Source organism: Balaenoptera ricei, chromosome 15, assembly GCF_028023285.1.
Source record: "Balaenoptera ricei isolate mBalRic1 chromosome 15, mBalRic1.hap2, whole genome shotgun sequence".
Lineage (NCBI taxonomy): Eukaryota > Metazoa > Chordata > Mammalia > Artiodactyla > Balaenopteridae > Balaenoptera > Balaenoptera ricei.
This window is the reverse complement of record NC_082653.1, coordinates 76,771,787-76,799,313: the sequence shown is the minus strand read 5'-3', so window position 1 is coordinate 76,799,313 and position 27,527 is coordinate 76,771,787. Positions and strand designations below refer to the sequence as shown.

Sequence of the window (27,527 nt, the reverse complement as noted above, 5' to 3'; positions counted from 1 at the left end):
AAGCAATTATACTCCAATAAAGAGGATGAAGAAAAAAAAAAGGATGACACCTCGGTTTCTGGCTTGAGCAGCTGTACAAATGGTAGTAATTTTTCATGTAGAAGGTGATAAAATTGTTTTTGTACCTATCTCATTATTGTTATCTGAGCATCAAGGTCAGAAATCAGAAGCTCATAAAATGCGGTAGTGGCCTTAGAATCTTTTTATACAGAATATATTCTGTTGCAGTTGAACAAAAGAATTTGACTTAAATCATAGACTTTCTTTTTCTCTCTTTTGATTGTATCTGCTGAGAACTAAGCATAACAGCTCCCAAGGTGACCCATAGAGAGTTTGTCAGATTGAAAAATAAGTAATTTCAGAATCAGAATCCTTACATCCTAGCCCAGTTCTTTAGCACTTCTGTCCCTGAATGTTAGAGCTGTGTTTTATCTCTGTGAATTTTTCTACTCTGTAGCATTTTAATGGCTCCATTCCTACCTTATTGCAACTGTTCAGTCCTTCCCATACCTCAAACTGGGCATTCTCCTTCCAGTCCCAAATTTCTAGTATATGCAGATTGCGTCTTATGTTTAAGCTGGATAGAATGTTGGGAAGAAATGTGGATCCTGAAGGGTGTAAGACTGGCTTGAAGGCTCAACCCTACTACTTGGTTAGCGTCTGCTTGGTTTGATTTTAAGTAATTCAACCCGAGCTAATGTTTCTGCTGCCCCACCCACAGCCCCCTTGTTCTTCCGCTTTTGTGCCAGTGGCCCTGTTTCCACGTGCCAGCCCCGTATTTATTCATCTGTGAGGTTTTCTCAGGTCATTGAATTCTGGGCAGGAAGTACAAGGGAATTAACTCCTACCTGAACAACCCTCTGTCAGTGCCTAATGAGAGTTGCTGTATAAACGCCCCAGCTCCCTTGCCCCTTAAGTGGGATAACTCTGAGGTATGCATACCTCACTGGCTTCTACAGTCTCCCCAGGGGCATTAACTTCTAGCTGCCCACGGTGGTGGTTGGCTTCATTATACATCCTCTCTTCCCCAACTTCTATCCTCGTCTCACTTCTCCACTCGCCTGCTGCTGTTCACGTTCCCTCCCAAATAAACGTCTTAACACTTGTCTCGGGGTCTGCTTGTGGGGGAACCTGCGCTAAGACAACCACAGTGAGCTTTAAAAGGATAGTGTTTGACTAGATGGTCACTTTTCATTGGGCATCACCTCTGTTACCCTTCCTGGTTGTGTATCACTTGCTGCTTGCACCTTTCAGTTAACATGAATTCTTATTATCTTGTCTAGGTTAGTCTGTTGGTCTGGGACTCTGAACTGTGTTAGAGCCCCAGGTGCTGGGGGAAAGCTCTGAAGTGCAGAGGTAACTGTGTACCTCAAATTCATCCAGGACCTGCGTTTCACACACAGGCTTGTGGGACAGGGTGTGTATCTGAAGAAGGGAACCTAGCCTTGATTTTTTGTAAATATTTCAAATTTCCTCTGTATTCTTTATTGGCACAGTCTACCGTATCCTCTACTAGTCTTGATACTCCCCTTGCTTCTTTTCTTATCCTCCTTGCTCTTTAAGATGCAGTTCACTGTATTTAAAAAATTGTTTTTCATGGTGTTGATACTACTTTTTAGCTATGTGTCTTCAATTACATATCTTTGAGCATCTTTTATATTTGATAGGCTTTTTTTTGGGGGGGGGGGTGTTTCTTTTTCTGGCCACTACCGCTATTTGGACTAATTATTCCAAAGTTTTACTTGTCAATCTCCAACTTTTATTAGCAAGGAAAAATGTTATCTCCACATTCTAGAATGAAACCACAGAGAAAAGAGGTTGGTCTAGAATATTGGTTTGCTGTCTTCTATCTTTGGTCCTGTCTTGTCAGCATTCACAGATGTTCCCATCATTCCTGTCACTGGTGCTCACATAACATAGGACCTTCCATGAATATGCAGTTACTCTCAAATTGGGTGTCAGGAGAAAAAGAATGTGGCTCAGACCAACTAGGTGGGAGAAATTTGAGATACACATGTAGAGCCCAGTTAGTTGGAAGCAGCTGAAGAGAAAAGAGGGAAAATTAACTGAGAAGTTTGACAGGCAGTTATAGTGCGGTGGTCTTGAGTGGCACCCCACTCTTCATTCCTACCCAATCTAGTTGTCCTTTCTTAGCTGTCGAGACTAGAAAACTATAAACTTTATTTCCTAGGTCCCCTTGCAGCTAGGATTCTGAGTGTGAATTAACCATACTTGCTCAAGGTTTGGAAGGTAGAAATGAGGTAGAGGCCACTTCTCTTTGGCTTTAGCTGTTTTTGCGTGCAAAGACAGGTTATGGAGAAGTATGATTCTTCTGCACCGGTGTTTCAGGGCTCAATTACTGGTTGTTAAAGGCAATTGTTCTGTGACTTCTCCATCCTGAATTGCAGCTTTCCCAGTGTATTCCTAAACTTAGGCTTCCTGTTTGTGGTAGAGGAAAGGCCATCCTTCAGCCCTACCCAGTGATTTTTGTTAAGTAACTGATTCTCTGTATTAAACCCCTTCCTGCCTAAAATTTCTCAAGTGGTCTGTGTTTTCTGACCTGAACCCTAACATATATAGATGGGTTGAAGCAAACTTTGTGCTTTAAAGGGTTAAACCCAGAGAAAAATGAGAGACTAGAAAGAAACAGCAAGATGGTCTTGTAGGCCTGCAGATGCATACATTACTCCATGATCTCGTGTCTACAAGAAAACAAGGCAACTGCTAGTTAAGTTACAGAGCAGCTAACTTGTTGGCTCTTGTGATCCAGTCTCATAGACCATCTCCCAGCTCCTCTGTATATTCATCCACCAAACGTGGCCATGAGGCAGTTCATGGTTGAGAACCACATCATTCCTGACTTAATGCTTTGAAGCAGGTGGCATTTTACTTTTTCTTCCACCTTAGAAATAAGGTGAACTGTGGAAAAGTGGAATAATTTGCCTAACCTTTGGCTAAAGGAGAAAGGAAAGATTTAGAGCCCAGTAACTCCTGACTTCCCTGTAATGCAACAAAAAGAAAAAAAAAAATGAATGCCTAATTTGCTGGAGCCACAGTAAGATGGCTGAAGTGTGCACACTAGAGTAAGCCGTGGTCCCTGCCCTCAAGGTCTGTGATTGGCCACCGAGGCGCACATTTCCACTTCCTGTGTTCCATTCGTTGTGTTAATTTTCCACCAAGCTCCAGCCCCACCTCTGTCAATTATTTGTGTTTCAGCCTTCTAATTACAACATTATATGACCATTCAGACTGGTACTAATTAAATCATTACCTAATTCACACAGTGTGCGATAACGGTAATGCTTCTTGTCAGCCGAAATTGCAACACGACCCATACTTTCTTCATTCTCAGTAGACGGGTGGTGGTGGGCGGGTTGTGCCTCTGCCCCACACTTCTGCTAAAACCCTCTGATAGCCGGCTGACGTCGCCCAGACTCTACTCTTTTCCCAAAATGGGAAAACAGTGTGTACCTGCAATTTATCACTGTCACATAAAATCATCTTGACTTTTCGTGGAAAAAGTCTTGAGAGTCAAGAAAAAAAAAATAGTGCTAAGATTTAGAGTACTATTTGCTGCCATATTTTCTTGTCATTTTGTTCTTCATATGATATTATTTTTAACAGAGTAAAACAGTAGCTTGTCTCTTTTTCTCGTATTTAAAACAGATTTGTTTTCCGCTCAGTTAGACTTGTGATCATGAGAACACAAAGTAGTATTTTTCTCCTTCTGGGTGAAAATTTGATGGGCAAATTGTCAGGAATAATTACTCCAAATGATGGAATAAAATCCAACGGAAAACCTCTCTCTCCTTGCTAGCGATACATTTTTATTTAAGACACAATGAGCATCAAGCACATTCGTGACAAGGTGAAATTGACATGTGGCCCTCTGCCATGATTTTATTTTTAATTGCTGGTAAGCTAATTAGCCAGAACAACATGCTGTGTAATCCACACAACCGTCGCTCAATGCATTCTCCAATAAAAGTGAGATATATGATGTGGAAAAGTTCTCCTTTAAGAGATAACCACATCAAAAAAAAAGTTTTATAAATATGATTGAGTAAAAGCCTTCCTCCCACCATGGGATAGCACTTGCATGTAACATTTGTTTTGGGATTTGAAGAGGAATTAAGAAAGATGAACTGGGTAACTTTTTTTTTCTTTTTCAAGACCAGTTGTGCCTCAAAATAGCAACCACTTCCTTAAGTATATTTCTAAGGCAAACAATTAATAATTTCTCTAGTGCAGGGGCTGGCAAACATTTTCTGCAAAGGCACCGATAGCAAATATTTTTGGCTTTGTGGGCCATACAGACTTTGTCACAACTACTGAACTCTGATGTTGTAGTGCAACACAGTCACAGGCAACATATGAATGAAAGTGACAGTGTTCCAATAAAACTTTATTATGGACACAAAAATTTGAATTTGCTGTAATTTTCATTTGTCATAAAATATAATTCTTTTGGGTTTTTTTCAACCATTTAGTTCATGGGCTGCACAGAGACTGGCAGTGGGTTGGATCTGCCTTATAAGCTGTAGTTTCCAGCCCTTGCTCTTGTGCCTGCTGCATGCCAGGCAGAGCCAATAGTTATTCTTTAGTATCTGCTTTGTGCCAGGCAGAGTGCTAGGTACTGAGGGATGTTCAGAAATAAAGAGAGCAAAGTCTCTGCCCTGAAGAAGCTTACAGTTGAGCTGGGAAGGACATGCAGACAGGACTGAGACACAGTATTAGGTGTTACACGGTAAATATCACTCTGTGACAAAAGCCACCATTGCTTTACAAGTTTGGAAGAAGATGGTCACTTCAGCTGAAAGGGATACTCTGATAAGACTGACAAGGTTAGTTAAGGATGTACTGAAATGACGGGATTTCAGCCAAACCTGTAGAAAGCTATTAGGGGCATAATGACTTCCTTTGGTTGGGGGTGGCTGGAGATGATGAAAACCTCAGTCGTAAGTCAGTTACTCCTATCATTTTTTCCTCTCATTCATTCCTTCATTTCATCTCATGAAAATTTTAAACAATACAGCAAAGTTTTACAGAACTTTATATTTAATACCAAATACTCACCACCTGAATTTTGCCATTAACATTTTGCTGCACTTGTTTTATCACATTTGTATCCATGTGTTTTATTTTTGGTTTATTCCAAAGTAAATTTCTGATATCAGGATATATTCTCATAAATACTTAAGCATGCATATCATAATCAGAATTTATATTGGCTGATAGTATTTTTCTTTTGGTGTAAAATTTACATACAAGAAAGAGTACCAGCATTAAATATACATTCTCTCAGATTTTACAAGGCTTATCCCTATGTAATCTAAATCCCTATCATGATATATGTTTCCATTACCCCAGAAATTTCCCTCCCAGTCAGTCCTTGCCCCCAGCCTGCCCCTAAAGGAACAACTGTTCTGATTTTTTCCAGCATAGATTCTATTCTATTCCAGAATTTCATATAAATGGAATGATACAGAACCTGTCATTTCATGTGGGCCTTTTGTCATCACATATTTTGTCATTATCTGCTTGGTTGTAGTATTCTTTGAAGCAGAAGGATCTAAATGCAGTTAGTTCCCCAAGAGTAAAATATACTCTGAGGGGAAACTGTCTAATGTTCTATTAACAAAAACAACAGCTTTTTTCAATTTCATATATATTATCTTTAATTATTGTAAAATTAAATGACCTGTGGATTAATTTTTTCACATGAACATTTCTTAAATGTCTATTATGTCCAACATTTTACATATCTCATATTATTTAATTACTTTCTGTGATAGCTATGATCTTATTTTGCAAAAGAGGAAATGGAGGCAGGGGATTAAAGTAGCTAAATCATGTTATTCCAAACTTTGTTGCCAATTCAAACATCAGTTGGGGAGTGGGGGTAGCAAAGGTAGGAATGAGTGTTTGAGAGATGAAAGATTGTGGAGCTGCTCTCTTAAGAGTTTTGTGGGGTTTTTTTAAGAAGTAGGTAGAATGTATTAGTGGAGACATTCAATAGGAACATGCAAAATTGGTTTTTCTATTGTAGAGGAGGGAGAGCACTAGAGAATTCAAGGACTACATTGAACATTTATGATTAGAATGTGATTTTTCCTGTAGTACAGCATAGACTAAAAGCATGAAACTGCCTTCTTTAGCAGAAGGCAATCACTGGTAGAGTTAAATTTAAGGATCTCAAGAAACTTTATGAGCTTCAAATCATTAAGCCACTTAATTGCATTGCAATGTTGGGAAATTACCCCATAAATTTTGCAATTCAAGATTGTGCTTTTAAAAGCCCCCAAATGTTTAGAGAAAATCAAGTACAATATACATCGAGAGAACTGGCTTTTATTGTTGAGAGTGGGAATATGCTCATTTATCTATCTTCAGACCAGTTTATTTATTTTATTTTATTTTATTTATTTATTTTCTTTATTTTTTTGGCTGTGTCGGGTCTTCGTTGTGGCGCACTGGCTTCTCTCCAGTTGTGGCGTGTGGGTTTTCTCTCTCTAGTTGTGGTGCGTGGGCTCCAGAGCACATGGGCTTTGTAGTTGTGGTGGGCGGGCTCCAGGGCGGGTGGGCTCTGTAGTTTGCAGCACGTGAGCTCTTTCGTTCAGGCACGTGAACTCAGTAGTTGTGGCGTGCAGGCTTAGTTGCCCCATGGCATGTGGGATCTTAGTTCCCCGACCAGGGATCGAACCCACATCCCCTGCATTGGAAGGTGGATTCTTTACCACTGGGCCACCAGGGAAGTCCCTCAAACCAGTTTATAAAGTGTTTGAATGTTCTTTGCTGTGCTTTATGGTAATATTTATTTTTTTGGAAATTTTCATTATCATTGGTTTTCATGGTTAATATATCATCCTTATTTAACATTGAACTCCATTGGCATTTGTGACACATGGAAAAAAGGTATGCAACGTTTAATGTCATTTGAGAAGCCGTTTACATTCCTTGTATTTTGGCTTTTACAAAGACTTGGTCTTCACTGTTAACTGGAAGTCTGCATTTCTACTCATTTGTTTTAAGAGGCTTATTTAAGGACTTAAAGCTTCCCCTGATAAACCACTTCTGTATTAATTCTTGAATTTAAGAGAGAATTTCTCCTTCTTTTATTTTTTAAAATTTTTTATTTTGTCTTTTTCTTTCTTTTTTTAACATCTTTATTGGAGTATAATTGCTTTACAATTGTGTGTTAGTTTCTGCTTTATAACAAAGTAAATCAGCTATATGTATACATATATCCCCATTTCTCCTCCCTCTTGTGTCTCCCTCCCACACTTCCTATCCCACCCCTCTAGGTGGACACAAAGCACTTAGCTGATCTCCCTGTGCTATGCGGCTGCTTCCCAGTAGCTATTGATTTTATGTTTGGTAGTGTATATATGTCCATGCCACTCTCTCACTTTGTCCCAGCTTACCCTTCCCCCTCCCCGTGCCCTCAAGTCCATTCTTTAGTAGGTCTGCATCTTTATTCCCGTCCTGCCCCTAAGTTCTTCATAACCATTTTTTTTTTTTTTTAGATTCCATATATATGTATTAGCATACGGTATTTGTTTTTCTCTTTCTGACTTACTTCACTCTGTATGACAGACTTGCTTCTTTTTATGGCTGAGTAATATTCCATTGTATATATGTGCCACATCTTCTTTATCCATTCATCTGTCGATGGACACTTAGGTTGCTTCCATGTCTTGGCTATTGTAAATAGAGCTGCAGTGAACATTGTGGTACATGACTCTTTTTGAATTATGGTTTTCTCAGGGTATATGCCCAGTAGTGGGATTGCTGGGTCATATGGTAGCTCTATTTTTAGTTTTTTAAGGAACCTCCATACTGTTCTCCATAGTGGCTGTATCAATTTACATTCCCACCAACAGTGCAAGAGGGTTCCCTTTTCTCCACACCCTCTCCAGCGTTTATTGTTTGTAGATTTTTTGAGGATGGCCATTCTGACTGGTGTGAGGTGATACCTCATTGTAGTTTTGATTTGCATTTCTCTAATGATTAGTGATGTTGCGCATCCTTTCATGTGTTTGTTGGCCATCTGTATATCTTCTTTGGAGAAATATCTATTTAGGTCTTCTGCCCATTTTTGGATTGGGTTGTTTGTTTTTTTGATATTGAGCTGCATGAGCTGCTTGTAAATTTTGGAGATTAATCCTTTGTCAGTTGCTTCATTTGCAAATATTTTCTCCCATTCTGAGGGTTGTCTTTTCGTCTTGTTTATGGTTTCCTTTGCTGTGCAAAAGCTTTGAAGTTTCATTAGGTCTCATTTGTTTATTTTTGTTTTTATTTCCATTTCTCTAGGAGGTGGGTCAAAAAGGATATTGCTGTGATTTATGTCACAGAGTGTTCTGCCTATGTTTTCCTCTAAGAGTTTTATAGTGTCTGGCCTTACATTTAAGTCTTTAATCCATTTTGAGTTTATTTTTGTGTATGGTGTTAGGGAGTGTTCTAACTTCATTCTTTTACATGTAGCTGTCCAGTTTTCCCAGCACCACTTATTGAAGAGGCTGTCTTTTCTCCATTGTATATTCTTGTCTCCTTTATCAAAAATAAGGTGACCATATGTGCATGGGTTTATCTCTGGGCTTTCTATCCGGTTCCATTGATCTATATTGCTGTTTTTGTGCCAGTACCGTACTGTCTTGATTACTGTAGCTTTGTAGTATAGTCCAAAGTCAGGGAGCCTGATTCCTCCAGCTTTTTTTTTTTTTTTGAAAAGAGCTTTGTTCTCTCCTCTTTATTTTTTTACTTTTTGAAATTTATTTATTTATTTATTTATTTTTGGCTGCGTTGGGTCTTCGTTTCTGTGCGAGGGCTTTCTCTAGTTGTGGCAAAGTGGGAGCCACTCTTCATCGCAGTGCGCGGGCCTCTCACTGTCGCAGCTTCTCTTGTTGCAGAGCACAGGCTCCAGACGCACAGGCTCAGTAGCTATGGCTCACGGGCCTAGTTGCTCCGCGGCATGTGGGATCTTCCCAGACCAGGGCTTGAACCCATGTCCCCTGCATTAGCAGGCAGATTCTCAACCACTGCACCACCAGGGAAGCCCCTCCAGCTCCGTTTTTCTTTCTCAAGATTGCTTTGGCTATTCGGGGTCTTTTGTGTTTCCATACAAATTGTGAAATTTTTTGTTCTAGTTCTGTGAAAAATGCCAGTGTTCCCCTCCTTTTAAAATAAATTTTGCCTAGCACTTAACAAAGTACCAGAGTAGCAGTGTATTGAATTTATCAAAAGGAAAAAGCAGTATTTCCTTTTGTTTTTTTTTCAGTGTCTCACATTTTTAAAATTTATTTATTTTTTTTATTGAAATATAGTTGATTTATAATGTTGTGTTAGTTTCAGGTGTACAGCAAAGTGATATATATATTCTTTTTCAGATTCTTTTCCCATATAGGTTATTGCAAAATATTGAGTATAGTTCCCTGTGCTATACAGTAGGTCCTTGTTGTTTATGTATTTTATATATAGTAGTGTGTATATGTTAATCCCAAACTCCTAATGTATCCCTCCCCCCCACCTTTTCCCTTAGATAACTATAAATTTGTTTTCTATGTCTGTGAGTCTGTTTTTTAAATGAGTTCATTTGTAACATGTTTTTAGATTCTACATATAAGTGATATCGTATCATATTTGTCTTCTCTGACTTACTTCATTTAGTATGATAATCTCTAGGTCCATCCATGTTGCTGCAAATGGCATTATTTCATTCTTTTTTATGGCTGGGTACTATTCCACTGTGTGTGTATGTGTGTGTGTGTGTGTGTGTGTGTGTATATATATATATATATACATACCACATCTTCTTTATCCATTCATCTGTTGATGGACGTTTAGGTTGCTTGCATGTCTTGGCTATTGTAAATAGTGCTGCAGTGAACATTGGGGTGCATGTATCTTTTCGAATTATGGTTTTCTCTGGATATATGCCCAGGAGTGGGATTGCAGGATCATATGGTAACTCTAGCTTTATTTTTTTAAGGAATCTCCATACTCACTGTTTCCTTTTGGATTTAATATGTTTAGATGCAAACGAAAGAAATACAATCACTTATTTTTTTTAGTATCTTAGTCTGTCAGTCTTGTCTCTCTTCCTCATTTTCCTCAGAACAGTTTTTAAAAATCAATTTAGGAAATCTCCTCCAAAATAATAAACTAACATGATTTCAGGGCTGCAAGTTTCCTGAAAATTTATCTAGAAATGTTCTGCTCAGTGCTCAAATCTCTTCTATAGCATTCTACATGAGTGGTTATCCAGTCCAAAGGAAAACTGAATCCATCCATGTCCTAGGAGCTTTCTCATATAAAAGCTCATAGTCCGTTCTGGTTCTTCAGATGTTGAAGACTGTGAAATTCTACAGGGCAGCTGGCAGTTGAGACAAGGGCTTGCAAGTGCTTGGAGAGATACTGATCCTTTAATATTTATACAAAGGTTTAGATGCAGTTTTGAGTTTACTAATTAGCATTTTTGGGGGTAGCAAAACAAAAACCATACAAAGCATCAAAAACATTGATTACCATATAAGATAGCAATTTAAGAAAGATTATCATACTTGAAAAATTATTTGATAAAAATTATTGTATTTTAAACTTTTTCTGCTCCTTTTTCTCAGGTTAATGCCAAAATAAAATGGCTGTGTTCATGTAATTTCTTTTTTCAATTTGTTTCAAGACTTGTATAGCTCCCAGTGGTAGATTTTGCAGTTGTATTGTATGGTTAAGGTGTCCATCAAAACCTTACAGTTGGTAAACAGTATTAAAAATCCATCTCCAGCTTCTGTAAACTGTACAGAGTGCTATGAAAACTAGAAGAAATGGAAATATTTTAATTAACTCAAGTAGGACTAATCAAAGCAAAGCAACCAGTTTATTCAATTGAACATGTTAATGGCTATCCATCCATGACATAGCTGAACATTTATGTCATCTATTAAAAGCTATACTGTTGCTTGTACAAGTATAAGCTATTGTTCAACATGGAACTGAATCCCATAGAGGCTTCTTCACCCCTTTTAACAATTATACGTCATAGATTATTTCCTTAACATCCTTTCTTCTGCTTCCAGTTCCCTTCAAATAACCGAACTTCTTTCATGAAGAAACACAGACTTGGATAACTTAGTTCAATTACCCTGCCGTCGTTTCTTTTCTTGAAAGGAATTTTACCATCTTTATTTCTTCGTAATAAGGCTTAGGAAATGCTTACTATGCACTGGGTACTATTCTAAGCATGTTTTATGTATTATGTCATTTAGTCCTTGCAACAATATCATTTTCCCCCATTGTACAGATGAAGAGATGGAACCAACATGTGGCATTATGCTGTTAAGTGGTAGAACTAGGATGTGAACACAGATCTCAATATCCATTGTGTTGAAATGAATTTAAATTGTGCCAAAGGTGATTGACATTAATTAGACACTAGGAAGAAATTTCTAAAATGAATAGATGCTTAAAGGAGCATCTTAAATGAGTAAAGCTAAAAGGAGTTGGGGTACAGGTTGTTACCTGCGATTTTTATCCCCATTAGGATATTTAAAAACAGTCTGTATAGAAATCTTATTTTTCGTGAATTAATTTTATTCTTATCTTCAGGCAGTAAGTTAAGCTAGATGGCTGTCTGTAGACCCCTTTAATACATTTTAATGCAGTCTCCAATGTGTATAAAAAGTGATAACTTAATGCTTCTTTTTAATTGTTATGAGTATAATGATTCTTTTTATTATAAAAATAAGTAGAATATAGGAAAAAATTACTTATATTCCTGCCATTCTAACATAATGACACTTTTTGGCCTATTTCTTTCTAGTCATTTTTTACATGCACCTATTTTTAAACCACACTATTGAAGTATAATGTATAAAATCTACCCATGTTAAATGTATAATTAAATGAGTTTTAATAAGTTTACAGTGTAACTCTCACCACAATTCAATATTAGAACATAACTCCACTCTCTATCTTCATTCTCTAGTTTTTTTTAAGATGGAAGCCTCTGTTATTGGTTTGATCTTTTTTTTTTTCTAGCCTAGGTAATTATAACACTACTTTAGCTGAAGCCCATAAATTTTGATATATTGTGTTTTTATTTTCATTCAGTTCAAAATATTTTAAAACTTTTGTGTGAACACTTTTCTGACTAATGGGATATTTATAATTATGTTGATTTGTTTCAGAATATCTGTGGATTTCCCAAATTTTCTTTTGCTTTGATTTCTAATTTAATTAGAAAAACACTAAATAGACTTTTTGCGATTTAAATCCTTTTAAATTTATTGATACTTATTTTATGTCCTAGCATATGCTCTGTCCTGGTTAATGTATATAAGTTGTTGAAAAGAATGTGTACTCTGCTTTTTTGGGTAGAGTGTTCTATATCTATCAATTAGGTCAATTTGGTTGATAGTATTTAAAACAAGTATATCCTTATTGATTTTTCTGTCTGCTCTTCTATCCATATTTGGAGTGAAACATTGAAATCTCCAACTATTATTACTGAGTTGTTGTCTGTTTCTCCCTCCAGTTCTGTTCAGTTTTTTTGCTCCATGTATTTTGGGGCTTTGTTGTTGGATGTGTATATGTATATAAATGTTATATCTTCTTGATGGACTGACTCATCATTGTAAAATGACCCCCTTTCTATCTAGTAAAAATTTTGGTTTAAACTCTATTTTGTCTGATGGTATACTCTCTCCAGGTCTTTTATGTTTATTGCTTGCTTTGTATTTCTTTTTTAATCATTTTTCTTTCTGTTTGTATTTGTATTTGAATCTAAAGTGTGCCTCTCACAGGTACCGTGTGCTTGCATTTTTTTAAAATCCAGTCTTAACAATCTCTTCCTTTTAGTTGAGGTTTTAATCCATTTATATTTAATGTTATCACGGATATTGTTGGATTTATGTATCCATTTTGATATTTTTTCCATTGTTCATTCTTTACTATCTGCTGTATTAAGTAGATGTTTTTTAGTGTATCATTTTAATTTTTTGTTTGTTTTCACTATACAGTTAATTTTCCAAGTTGTTGCCCTAGCATTTAAAATATGTATCATCATGCATATGTGTAACTGAATCACTTTGCTGTACACCTGAAACTAATACAACATTATTGATCAAGTATACTCCAATATAAAACAAAAAGTTTAAAAAAAAATGCATCATACCTTATGATCTATTTTAGTTTAACACTAACTTAATTTAGTAATGTACAAACTTTGCTTCAATATAGGCCCATGTCACACTTCTTTGTGCTATTATTATCATATATATTATATCTATAATGCTAGCAAACCCAATACAGTGTTTTAATTATTGCCTTATGCAATATAATTTTTTAAAGAAGTTAAAAGTGAAAGGAAGAAAAAATTCTATATATATAAAAACCTATGTGCTTACTATTTCCATTACTCTTCATTTCTTCCTGTGTGTTTGAGTTATTGCTGGTATCATTTCTTTGGTCCACTCCAGCTCCATCACCTCCCTTCTTCCTTTCTGATATTATTATATATATATATTACATGTTTATGTTATATGACCTACAATATCATTTTATAATTACTGTTTTATACAGTTCTTTTAAATTAGTTAAGACAAAAACTATACTGACATAGTCTCCTATAATTACCTATATAATTACCTCTACCAGCATTATTTCTTCATGTGAATTTGAGTTACTGTCTGTTGACATTTCCTTTTATTCTAATGAGCTTTGGTTCCTTTTTGTAATTTCTATCTCTTTATTGATACTCTCTATTTGGTGAATCATGATGTCATACTTTTTTCAAGTACTTATTTTTTCTTTAAGTCTTTGAGCACATTTATAATAGTTGCTTTGAAGACCTTATCTGCTGAGTCCAGCATCTGGGCCCCCTTTAGTGATAATTTCTATTAACTGCTTTTTTTCTTGTGTATGGGTCAATTTTATTTCTTTCTATGTTTCCTAATTTTTCGCTAAAAATTGTATATTTTAGGTAATACATCGTAGCAAGTCTGTATTCAGATTCCCCTGCCCTTCACACACATCTAAGGTGGTGGTTGTTCTGGGTTTTTTTAGATTTTTAATTTTAGTTTTTTACCTGGACTAATTCTGTGGAGAATGTTTCCTCTATAATGTATGTCCATTGATGACTCTGCTTTGTTGTCTTCCTGCCCCCCAACCCCTCCCACTTATATATTTAAGTCTAGCTTTCTAGGAATCACCCATGGGTCAAAATACCTTAGTGTTTAGCCAAACACTGGTCTGAGGTTTGAGCACCTTGAGCCACTAAATCACAAAGGCTTCCAGCTTTTTCTGAAGATTCCATGCATAGTTTGGAGAATGAATCACAGTCCAACCAATTTACAAGTCTGTCTGAAATTTTACTTTCTGTTTTTGTAAGGTCTCATGCTAAACAGGAATAAGTAGCTTGCTAGGGCTTTCTCTAGTCTCTCCTGAGTGTATACACAGCTTTGTGAATCTGAACAGCCTTCCATACTGTCAGAGGTAAGTAGGATGTTATCAAGACCCACTTTCATTCCCTGCATCTCCCTATTAATTTTCCTGACTGGCCTGCTTGTTTGTTGCTTACTTTAATCAGTAATGGGATTTCAGGCTAGCTGCAAATGTTGTCCTTCCATGTTTGTTTGTCATTTTTGTTTTTAACAACCCTAGGCATAGAATTTTCCATGTTGTGCTCCAAATAAAATTGGTCCTGAATAAGCAGAGCCTTGATCTTCACAGCTCGCTCACCTTGACAGTACTTCTGCCCCATGGAGCTGGGGAGAGGCTGGGCATGGGAGTAGCACCAAGCTAAAGTATTCAGACTCCTACTGTTCTTATTAAGGTTCAGTAACTTTTCTTGAATGAAATCTCAATTTGTTCTATTCCTTTGGTCAATTTTCAGTGTCCTTAAAAGGTTTTTGACAATTTTGTCCAGTTTTATTGTTTCTTTTTGTATTGAGGGTTTGACAGATTCATCACTCAGCCATTCCAGAAGTTCTGCTCTCTTGGGGTTTTGTTGTTGTTTAAAAACATAGGTACTACAAACTACACTAATTGTTATTGTCTGAATGTTTGTACCCCCTGGATATTAATACATTGGAATTCTAATACCCAATGTGACAGTGTTAGGAGGTGAGGCCTTTTGGAGGTGGGTAGGTCATGAGGATGGAACTCTTATGAATAGAATTAATGCTTTTATAAAAGTGATCCCACAGAGCTCCCTGGCCCCTTCTGCCCCGTGAAGAGACAATGAAAAGCTAGGAGTCTGCAACCCGGAAAAGGGCCCTCACTACAAACCAACCATGTTGGCACCCTGATCTTGGACTTCCAGCCTCCAGAACTGTGGACAATGTATTTTTGCCATTTATAAGCCACTTACTGTAGGATGTTTTCTGATATAGCCAAAATGAGCTAAGACACTAATCTCAAGTATATAGCTCAATAGTTTATTACATATGAAAACACCCTTCTCATCACCACCCAGATTAAGATATAGAACATGTCCAGCACCCCTTAAGATTCCCTTCGTAATCTCTATGCCTGTCCCAGAGTTAACCACTTCTATCATCTTAGATTAATTTTTTCTATCCTTAAACTTCATATGAATGAAATTTTACAATAGGTACTTTTCTGTTTCTGGCTTCTTTTGGTACTGAATCCAAGCTTGTACTGCTTGCCACTTGATAGTCCAATAAATCGAGAGACGCGTTGTTGAGTCAAGGAATAGCTACTTTATTTGGAAAGCCAGCAAACCAAGAAGATGGTGGACTCATGCCCTAAAGAACCATCTTGCCTGAGTTAGAATTCAGGTTTCTTTTATATTAAAAGGGGAGGGAGTAAAGTCAAACACTTCCTGGTTCCCATCCACCTCCAGAGGGGATACGTTAATTTGTTCCTCCCTGCAGTCATTCACAGGTGGGTTTGGTCAGGATGTTTCCTGTGAGCTAACAAAGGTATTTTAGCTTAATGTTCATTACCTGTGAGGCAGGGTTCCCAGAGATGGGCCATTATGTATAACTTATAGGCAACATCCCTTTAGTGATTAACTTGTAATAGAATACAAAAGGTTCTTCCCTATTACAATTCCCCGCTGTCAGTGTCCATTCCACAATCTTGTGGGAAAAGAACAAAGACCACTCTGGCTATTTCCTGCTGAACAGAGGTGATGAATGTTCCATAGAATCTTTAGTCAGTCCTTTTTTATCTACAAATACTTGAACCCAATGAAACCTCTTAGTAATTTGTTGTCTAATTCATAATTGAACTTCAGGTTTTGGTTCCAGTGCCCAATCCATATACTAAATTCCTGTGCTTTTTGGACAAAATTAAACAAATTGGTTGCCCCTTCTCCATATACAGTAGAATTACCATCTACTTAAGTTGGATAGGCAGACCTGTTGGAGGCAAACTCATGAATAGTATAGTGCCCAAAGTTTTTAATATAATTGGCAACTGCTAGGTCTTTTAGCATTCACAGATTCTTCTGCCTGGGCAGACACCTGGAATGGCCTGCCATACAATATTTTGAAGGGGCTTAATTTAAGCCTGCTTCTGGGAGCCACTGATCCATAGCAGGGCAACTGGCAAGACCTTATCCCAAATTAGTCAGATGACATATTTTAGTGACTTTCTAAAAAAGTATGACTCATTTTTTTGGTTTTTCCTGTTGATTGTGGTTTCCAGGATGAATGTAGTTTTAATGCCTTAATCCGAATCGGGATAATTTCCCTAAGGAAAGCTTTAACCACGTCAGAGATTTTCTGTCCATAGGATATGCTTTCACCCATCCTGAAAAAGTGTCCACACAAACACTAGCAGGTTATCTGAAGTTTCTTGCAGTTCGAGGCATTTGAGTAAAGTCATTTTTCAGTCCGTGATGGGGCAGCTTCCTCTGTGTTGAGTCCCCACCTGGGGAGGTCTGACAGCAGTCTTTGGGTTAATTTTTAAGACGTTGGGGGAAAGAGCTCTGTCTCCCCTCCTGGGGTTTTCACGAGTGCCATCTGTAGGCTTAAAGTGTGTTCTGGTGGGACTCTGATGTCAAGCTATTCTGGTGAAAACCTTCAGGGTGAGGTCTATCAGAAAGTTAATCAGCTCATTCCCCACTGTCAATTTTACCTGGGGTTCCTATGGGGAATTGGGTGCCTCAAGTCCAGGAGAGCCACTGGGCCTCTTCATTCAGGGTGTTCCTCTCTTTCTTACCATGAGAGGCTCTCATCTTTTATTGTTCTTCTTCTGTTTTATCTTAGAGCAATCTGTTTTCCAATGTCCTCCTCCTTCCAGTAAGCACATTATTCCTTCCCCAGTGGTGGCTTACCTCTCTTCGAGTAACTCACCTTCCAGGAATCCAGTGCCACTGCCAAAAAAGTGGTGTTTCATTTTGTATCTTCTTTCTTCTGTTGTTGTTCCCTGTTGAGTACTTTAAAAGCAACATCTACCAATTGAGAAGGGTTCATTCCAACTGTACCATCTAATTTTTGCAATTTTCTCCTGATATATGAGGCACTTTGCCCCAAAAAGGTCAAATTTACCATGCTAATATTTTCAGGGGCCTCGGGATCTGCATTAGTATGACATCTGTAGGCCTGATAAATCTTTTCCAATAATTCAGAGAGGACTTTATTTGCTCTGCTGAATTTCTTGAACTGTGTTCAAAACTCTGGACTTCCCTGGTGGTGCAGTGGTTATGAATCCGCCTGCCAGTGCAGGGGACACGGGTTCAAGCCCTGGTCCAGGAAGATCTCACATGCCACAGAGCAACTAAGCCCATAAGCCACAACTACTGAGCCCACGTGCTGCAACTACTGAAGCTCACGTGCCTAGAGCCTGTGCTCTGCAACAAGCCACCGCAATGAGAAGCCCGCACACCACAATGAAGAGTAGCCCCCACTCACCAAAACTAGAGAAAGCCCACGCACAGCAACAAAGACCCAATGCAGCCAAAAATAAAATAGATAAATTAACAAAACTCTTTTGCTTTGGTTTCCCCTTTCAAAGCCCTGCCAAGACGCACTAATAAGTAGTGCTCTAATAAGGGCCTTCTTTCCTCACTGGGGTCCCAATTTGGTTCAGCTGTGGGTGCTGCCAAGTGGGCAGCAGGTATAGAGGATCCTCCCTCTAAGGAGGGTTGAGATCTTTCCAATTAAAGAAGTCTGAGAAACCCCGCTGGCTGGTTGTTTGCATTTAGGCCCCCCCTACAAGATAATAGAAAGGGAAATTGCCCTGTCCCGGAAGTGGCTCCTGGTTCAAATTGGGTGCCCTGTCAGGTCTTAGATGATGATGCCAGACCAAGTCCCTGTGCCCGAAACTAACACAGGATTTTCTTATTGATCCCCATAAGGAGGAAGTCCTGAAACCTAGTGTCAGGAACTGGGGCTGGATAGGAATGGAAGGTGGTAGGAGGGGTGGATATATTGACGTAACGGCCAGAGTGGCTGGGACAGCCAGCTCAGCTAGAGGAGTTAAGGTTTGAAGCAACATGTCCTCACTGTCATTGCCTTCCATGTCTTATTTTCCCTGATAATGGTACAAATGCTTGCACATAAAGTATTTTCATCATTCTTCCCTGCTTCTTCACAAAATAGCTATAGAGTCATTCAAAAGCCACTGTAAAACTATAGATAGCAATTGGTCATCTAACCATTAAAAGGATGCCTTTTTGCTTTGGCATCAACCAACTGGGATTACAATACAATTGAACAGAAACTTGATTATGGCTGTGACAAACAATTTAAGATAATTACCAAAATTTATGACTGATATCATTTACCAGGACATACCAGAATTTTAGGAGTTCCATATAATTTCTAGAATATTTATATTAATAAAATTTACCCACATGATACCATCTAAGAAGTTTTATCACCACTCATTTGACAACACTTCCCACGCAATTCAACACACCAAATAAGCCCAATTAGTTTAGTATTCCTCTCTCTGAGATGGAGAGAAAACAAATAATTTGATGTGTTCCAGGGACCCTCTGGAAAACCCCAAAGTTAGCCAGAGGTCAAATGAACCCCACTTAGAACTTGATCTTTGGGAAGTTTGTCAAAAATATCAAAAAGTTTTAACCAGTGATAATAAAAGGTCAATGGCAAATACAGATCACTTAAAGAAAATCTGTTACCAAAAGCAGTTCAATATTTAAGAAAACTTTTTCCTCTTAGAGAACCAAATTCAGGTTTTTTACCACTTTACCTTTTTTTTTTTAAGTATTTTTTTTTTTAATATTTTATTTATTTATTTATTTATGGCTGTGTTGGGTCTTCGTTTCTGTGTGAGGGCTTTCTCCAGTTGCGGCAAGTGGGGGCCACTCTTCATCGCGGTGCGCGGGCCTCTCACTATCGCGGCCTCTCTTGTTCCGGAGCACAGGCTCCAGACGCGCAGGCTCAGTAGTTGTGGCTCACAGGACCAGTCGCTCCGCGGCATGTGGGATCTTCCCAGACCAGGGCTCGAACCCCTGTCCCCTGCATTGGCAGGCAGATTCTCAACCACTGCGCCACCAGGGAAGCCCACCCCTTTACCTTTAAGATTTATTTTAATAATTAAGTTCAACCTTATCTTAGAACTTAGTTTAAAGTTACGAAAATCTGGAGAGATTATTCTAGATAGACATTCCCAAAACATTATTCCCATGGAGTTTACCCAAAACTCTTTATTTACCTCTATTTTATTTACTTAAAAGCTCTGTCACATTGTTATTTTTCTTGCTGACAAACTTTGTAACAGGAATAAGGTCTTGTTTGATTTCTAGTAAACCTAGGTACAATAAGAGTATTATACTTAATGTTGGTGATTCTAAAGACATCTGTATCAAACCAACAAGCTTAAGCTAACTTTAACACCGTATATTAATTCAATACTGAATATTTCCTAGATCATGTGAACCTGAAACTCATTCTGACCAGTTTCTTTTATATTTGACTATTTATATAAGCACTTAATTTCCTTAAAGCCAATTAAGTAGAGCTCATTTACAAATTTTAGCAATACCACACCTCTATGACACATGTACAAACACACAGACACCTCATAGTCACCATTAAAAATTTTAGCCATGAATCAGGTACCACAGTGTAAAACCCATCAGTTTGCAAAAGAGGTTGAATTCAAATTGGGTTTTCTGGCAGATGGGACAAGTCAAGGTCACCTGTCTAGATGGTTAAACCCTTTTTACTAATATTTATGAAAAAGACACTTCTATTTCTATTTATAGTTTTTGGTGATTTTAGGAACCAAGTAGAACCTTTCTCTTCTTCCTCGGAATGTTCCACTCTTGGAAAAGAACAGAGGTTTTTTTTTCCCTGTTCCCTTCCTCCATTTGACATCAGTAAAAGTTTTAAATATCACAAAATTGATTTGGCCATTAATGGAGAAACTACCAAACAAAATGAAACAAAAAACCCAAAGAACAAAAAAAATTCTAAAGAAACCCTCAAGTTGTGGTCTTGGGGTTTTATATATACCAACGACACAGGAGACCATAAATGACGTAATTAACACAGCAAGGGTAGCAGTACATGGTGCACAGGGTCCCAAGATAGCCCTGCCTAAACCCCCTGTGGAGATCCTAACAGGTACTGTGGACACACATTGTTACAATAAAATATCATCTTCCTCTCACCCGTGGGTTCATAGCTGTAATCAGATCTTTTATCCAAAGTGCACCTCAGTGGACTTTCTTTAGGGATAGTTGAAACAGTCCGCATTTTTAAAGATAGAAATTCAAGACAAAACACAAACAGCATACACAAATGCTAGCATCCAAAGAAACGAACCAGTTCACAAATCGGGTAAGAGTCCAGCAACTCTTTCCTCTCTCCAACAGGGTACCCCGCTCAAATACAAAACAAATTGGCTTATTCCGGAGAAAAAGCCCCAAATGGAGAGGAAATAAAGTTTCCGGCTGTACACACTGGAGCAACTTACCCTACTGTATGGAGCCCATTGGCTCCCAAGTGTTGATTCCTCGTTCCAACTGCCAAGTGCTAGGGCAGCTGGTGCCCCTTCAGAGAACTTTGAAGGGCAGATCCTCAGGACAGGTGGTCCCGGAAATTGCTAGGGCTTTACCCGAAAATTCCCCAACCGGGGCCAGCTGGCCATGAGCAGCAAGGTTCCTTGGCTGGCTCACCAAAGTTTGTTACCAAGTCCACGCTCATACTGCTCGCTGCACGACAGGCCAATAAATCGAGAGAGAAGTTGCTGGGGCAAGGAATAGCGACTTTATTTGGAAAGTCAGCAAACTGAGAAGATGGTGGACTCATGCTCCCAAAGAACCATCTTGCCTGAGTTAGAATTCAGGCTTCTTTTATACTAAACGGGAAGGGAGTAAAGTCAAACACTTCCTGGTTCCCGTCAGCCTCCAGAGGGGATGCATTAATTTGTTCCTCCCTGCAGTCCTTCACAGGTGGGCGTGGTCCGGATGTTTCCTGTGAGCTAACAAAAGATATTTAGCTTAATGTTCATTACCTGGGAGGCAGGGTTCCCAGAGATGGGCCATTATGTATAATTTAATCTTACAGGGAACATCCCTTTAGTGATTAGCTTGTAAAAGAATACAAAAGGTTCTTCCCTATTACACTTTCATTCAATATAATGTCTTCTGAGGTTCATCTATGTTTTTAGGTGTAGCAGGGACTCGTTACTTTTCTAATTGCTGTATAATATTTTATTTATATATATGTCACAATTTTCTTATTGGTAGGCACTTTGGGTTATTTCCACTGGGGCTATTATTAATAAAGCTGCTATGAACATTCTTCTATATGTGTTTTTATGAACATGTATGTGAACAATTTTAATATGCTTAAGTAATGTAATGAATATGTAATTTTGGCTCTTGCTTTTTTTCCCTCTTTCAAAGGTTATCATTATATCAAGTGTTTTTTCTTGTTTCTGTCATCATCACAAGTGTCGTTAGTATTTTTATAATATTTTTAGGTGGGTGTACATTAAACTTATTTGCATTTCTTTCATAAAAAAATGTTAGTCGAAAGCCTGTATTTAATAATCATGACAACACAAGTGGCGGTTGGTGCTCAATAAATATTTGTTTGCAATTTTTTAAGAAAAATTCTAGTTCTAAGTTTTTTTTTTTAAGTATTTAATAGTTCAAGGTTAAACAAAATTTGTTGCTTTTTCTGCCCCTTTTTCATGTTCCATAACATTATGAGATTCAAATATCTGTAGTATTACTTTTTTCATACACAAAAGCAGGAATTTGTGGGAGCACTGGTCTCTATAAACATGTATTTGAATTTATTTTTTTACACATTTCATACTGGGTTAGAAAAAACTCTTTAGTTTTGGAGATGGAGGAAGCCCTATAACCTTCCACCTTGAGCTTAAAGAATTGGACCCCTTTTTATAAGACTCTTGGTGTTACTGCTTTTCCACCTCTTTCCTATGTTCCCTCCCACATCAGCAAGCACATATGCACATATGTTTGTAACAAGTACCTATGACGGTCTCTCTGTGTCCTGAGCACATAATTCACATGGTACTTGGAAGTGTTTTTGCCTGAGGAAATGAGTATTACAGTTGTGAGGTATAGGAATTGTATGCTTTTATCTTAACTGGATGGTGATTTTTCTTCCCAAAAATGGTTGAGGCTTCTGATGGGGTAGTATGAGCTGTGAAGGACACAAGGAGAATAGGAAGGGAAAGCAATTGCTTAATGGACCTCGCATAATTGTGACTATGACTCCAGGTCTGCTGAGTTTAAAGATGGAATTGCAGGCAGATAAATTTGTCGAGTTTGACTTAATCCCTTGGCTTTTATATGATGTATATTTTTTTCATTAACAGCAGTGTACCTTTCATCTCTGCTTTCACACAAAAAGGGGTCTTAATTTTTGGTGGACTTTCTTTTCTGTCCTCTTTGATGCTAAAACTGTTCCCCTAGAGTCCTAATCAAGCTTTAGGCTGTGGAGAGAAGCTCACAAGAGTCACCAAGGCTGATTTTCCCATTGCCAGGAGAGGGACTCTGTATGTGGCAGGTTAAAAAAATCAGGCATGAAATAAGTGGCCTTATAGCCCTGTACCAGCTTTACTACGAGGGGAAATTTGTTTAGCATCTACTGCTTTATCTTATCTGATTGTCAGAATGGGACCTTGTTCAAAAAGTTGATCCTGAGAAGGGTAGGCAACACTTGTGATTTTGTAGTTTTCACACAAAAAGAGAAAACCCAGTTCATGGTCTGGAATCACCACAGCTGAATTCCATCATGTGATGCCATTGTTTTATTGGTAGAAATCCTAGCCAGGCATTTAATTCACATTTGTGGATCAGAAGCCATAGATATTTGTGTTTTCAGTACACTGTGTTTTTCTGACACTTTGGTCATTATCATAGGGTTACTAATATATATTAATATGTAGCATATTAATTTTTATATATTATATTTATCAATATTTAGATCCCGCAATGGGTACTAGATGGGTAGAGCATATGTCAAGACTTTTCAGGTTTGGGGACTATTTATTTTTCAAGAACTGGTATTTCTTGAATGTTGTTCACCTTTCCGTTTACATCCTTCTGAAATCTTTCTCATTTCTCTTTCAGTGTTTTCTTCTTTCCTCTAAGATCTCTGATTTATCTTTCATACTCCCACACTCCTCTACCTAATAATAATATTATTATATAATATATTCATAATATTTTCATTACGAACATTTATTGCATGCTTACATATGTAAGTATTTTTGTCCTGGGGTATTTTTGTCCACATTTCACAGAGGAGGAAACTGAGCCTATGTCTTACTCTCTTGCCCTTTCCGAGCATAAAGTCAGCCCTTCTCTTTAGACATAAACTTGTGCTCCCATTCAGCCACTCAGACTCACTTAGAATTACATTTACTTGCTGGGCCTTGTGGGTGTTGGTCCTTTGAATGTTGTTTTGCTAAAGGTCTAAAACATGAGTCCCCGTCCTGTAAATCTCATGGTGGTTGTATTATTTGTTTGGAAGAAACAAAAGACAGGGGTTGTGAATCTCCTCACTGTTGTGCACCAGGACACCTCGTGTCCTCAGGGTGATAGGCAGATACAGATACACCTGGGGTGGGAAAGTGAAAGTGAGGTTTTCTGTCCTTGTGGTTGTAGAAAATATTCACATTAAAGATTCATTTCCTGACATTACTGATTAAAGGGCTTTCCTCAAAATCCACCAGTTGTTAAGGTTTATCGTGCCACTAATTTGGAGCAGAACCGCCTCTGTGTTGAGTGGGTGTGTTGACATATAAAGCTGTTTGAAGCTTATGAAATGCACATTAGTTGTGTCATAAGCAGGAGGGGCTCATAGGCTGTGTCACTGCCATCTTTTCTGTGCTACCTTTTATTGTTAATAACTAGAACACATACTATCACCTATAGTTTAGATGGATGCACTGCTTCTCCTACTAGACATGGGAGCAGGATACCTATCTTCCACTTCTGTGTTTCTATCACCTGGCAGGGTAACCTATCAGGACGCAGTACATGTTTGTTGAATGGGTGAGTTCTGATGTTTAGCTTGGTTCCCAAAACACAGTGGATACTCGATTCACATTCTTCTCACCAGTCTGAGGGCGGCTGACTGTCTGCCTCAACTCTTCATTCTTAGGAGTTGGATTGGAAACAGGTAGCTGAGTACATTGGTTCTTTGGTGACTGGAGACGCTTACTGCTAAGAGTAAATTACAGACTTTTTTGTCATTTTAACAGAACTTAATGGGAGTGCTGTCACAATAGTGATCTTCCCTGAGTGAGAACAAGCAGAGGTAAGGGGGGGTGGGGTGGTGGCTGAGCTGACATGGGTGCTAGAAAGAAAAGCAAGAAAGAAAACAGCTGGGACTCTGGAAGCAAGTGAAAGAAAAGAACATGAAATAAGACAAGGGCCAGAATTAAGGGAAAGAAAGAAAAACAAAAAGCTGAACACGTAATGACCACGAAAAAAGGGATGGAATGGATTACTAATGTTCCCTAAATTATCTTTAATATGTGTCTTGTCTTTTAATTCAAGTGATAGAGGAAAGAGATCTAGCAAATCTTTTTGGGCCTGCTTAGGCATTTCAGTTATCTTTCCTATTTTTTTAAGGAATTTCCGTGAGTTTTCTTTCATGGTGTCTCTGCCTTTCATCATCACTAAGGCCATTTGTTCGTTCTCTGCCTCTCTTTCTCTTCAAGGGGTTGGCAAAGCTCAGCTGCTCTTATTTATTTGTTTCTTATATTGGACTATTTGTTAAGATTTCATTTGAAAAAAGTTTTAACAGGTAAAAATAAAAATTTCAAAAACACTAGTGTAACAGAAAGAGCTCTTGGTAGAACTTCTCTGCGATGGGATGACTAGCCATGGGTTTTTTGCTTCATCTCTGAGGCTCTTTATTTTTCCCATTGGTAAATTGAAGATGAAGTATATAATTTCCAAGAATCCTTCTTGCTCTCTTATTTTAAAGAAAGGATTATCTACAAGAACAACAAAAAAGGGAGATGTAGATAATTCTGCTTCACTCCCTGTTCTGGGTACTCTATGTACTTTATCTTTTTTAATCCTCCTAACAGCCCACTTATTAGATGGGCAAACTGTGGCTCAGAGAGATCATTGCTTCCCTGAGATAACAGAGCAATTGGTGTTTGTGTTCTTTCCATCATACCATGGTCTTTCCCAGTGAGCCAAGCCAGAATACAGTAAAGAAAACAAAAATATAAAATGGAAAAATATAATGAGAGTCAGATGACTAATACTTCATGGAGGCTTCGACTCAGATGTCATTTCTTTAGAGGGGCCCTCTCTGACCACCCTTTGAAAAACCATACTTTCCGTAATTATTCTCTGTTCTCTGCAACTTGCTCTGTTTTTTCATAGCGCTTATCACTGTTTGACATTACATTTTATATTCTTTGCCAGCAACCCAGACCAGAATGTAAGGTCTATGGAGGCAAGTTCTGGACCCTCTTCACTACTTTATCCCTGTTGTTGAGAGTAGTGTGTGGTACAGAGTGATGCTCAATAAATAATTGTTGAATGAATGAATACAGAAGGTTATTAAAATTCCTAGAAAAATTTAAAAGATGGGCTTATTAGTCAGAAACTCAATTTCTATTTTCACTGTTTTCCTTTCGGTATTCAAAAATGCAACACCATTTGTTCACATCGCCAATGAGATACTATAGTATTTGTCATTGCTATAGCAAAGTAGCTTGTGCAGTTTCACTGATGAGTGTGTGTGGCCTACTTTCCCTTGTGGAAATGGAGTGAGTGAATGTTTTGTTTGGAACTGAAAAGCAGTGTTCAAGCTCCTTAGGAAGTCACGTTAACACTGTCTTCCCAATAAAGTTTTCTCATTAATGCTTTTTCTTCCTGTCTTGTCTTTCTCATTGATGCATATCATCATGCTTATGATTCTGATCTGTAAGTGGGTGTTACAGTTTTAGTAGCTAAAGCGGAAATGAATCTCAAACCACTTCCTTCAGAGTAGTAACTGCATCCTCTACTTCAGCGAGTATTTTGTCTCCTTAATGACAATTGTTTTTCTCTCCTCCCACTTTTAGCGTCTGTTAGGTTTTACAAGTATAAACACATTTTGGCAAGCCTTGGGGGCTCACCTGAGGTATAACAATGTACTTTTTAATGCATTTACTGGCAGTAATTACACTTACTCCACTCTGTTATTTTCTTTGTCCAGTACACACGATGCTCCTTTCCCCCCATGTTATTCTATGTTGGCAGAGAGCATTATGGGCAGCTCTGCATGCAGACCCGTCACCCAAACCAGCATATATGGAAAAGATAGCTTGCGGAACAATGATTTTTTACTTCATGTTGTCTGCACTGCTCTGTTTAATCCTCAGTCACGTCATATACTTCCTTCATAGAGTAAGTTCAGCACAATTATATACTTCTAGTTCCTGTTGTAGAATTTCAGAGAACTCAGTCTGTCCCACCCATTCGCTAGTTAGATGAAGAGACTGACTGCGGGGAGGGGCCTTGGATTAGGCCTACAGGCCTCCTTAGACAGGGACTGTCTTATTCACTGTTGTCTTCTATGTCTAACATAGTGTCTGCACATAATAGGTGTTCAATAAAAATTTGCTTGTTTTTTCAAGGTCACAAAACTAGTGCTTGCAGAGCTAGATCTTGAACCTGTGTCTCCTAGTTATTTGTTCATTGTCACTGCCACAATTATCTCATTGTAGTTTAAATTAGGGAGCCAGCTTCCAGTCTTTTAAAACACAATTACCTTTCAGTTCATCTCTGGTAAACAAACAGCAGCTGTCCCTCATTGGCATGGCTGCAGTTCCACCACTGAGATATCCTAGAAACTGACACTATTAACTGTTCTGCTAAAAGGAGGACTCTTCTACTCACATGATATCCTGGCCGTGTCCAAAGTGTAATATTTAATTGCATTTTCTTAATCTTTACCACTGTATTGCTAAGCTTTCTAATACCTTCAAAATACCAAATCTCAGGCTTATCCTAATTAAAGAATCTCAATTTAATCCATATTGCATGACAATTCAATTTGTTGATTGCTTTTTCTCCCCCTCTTTGTAAAATTCCCGTC

The 27,527-nt window shown here is 38.1% G+C and overlaps 1 protein-coding gene across 4 annotated transcripts in view; it reads left to right on the top strand.

The window, feature by feature from the left end:
- AUTS2 (activator of transcription and developmental regulator AUTS2) overlaps positions 1-27,527 on the top strand; it is a 1,122,616-nt gene that overhangs the window by 587,698 nt on the left and 507,391 nt on the right. The gene's annotated exons all lie outside the window — the stretch shown is intronic.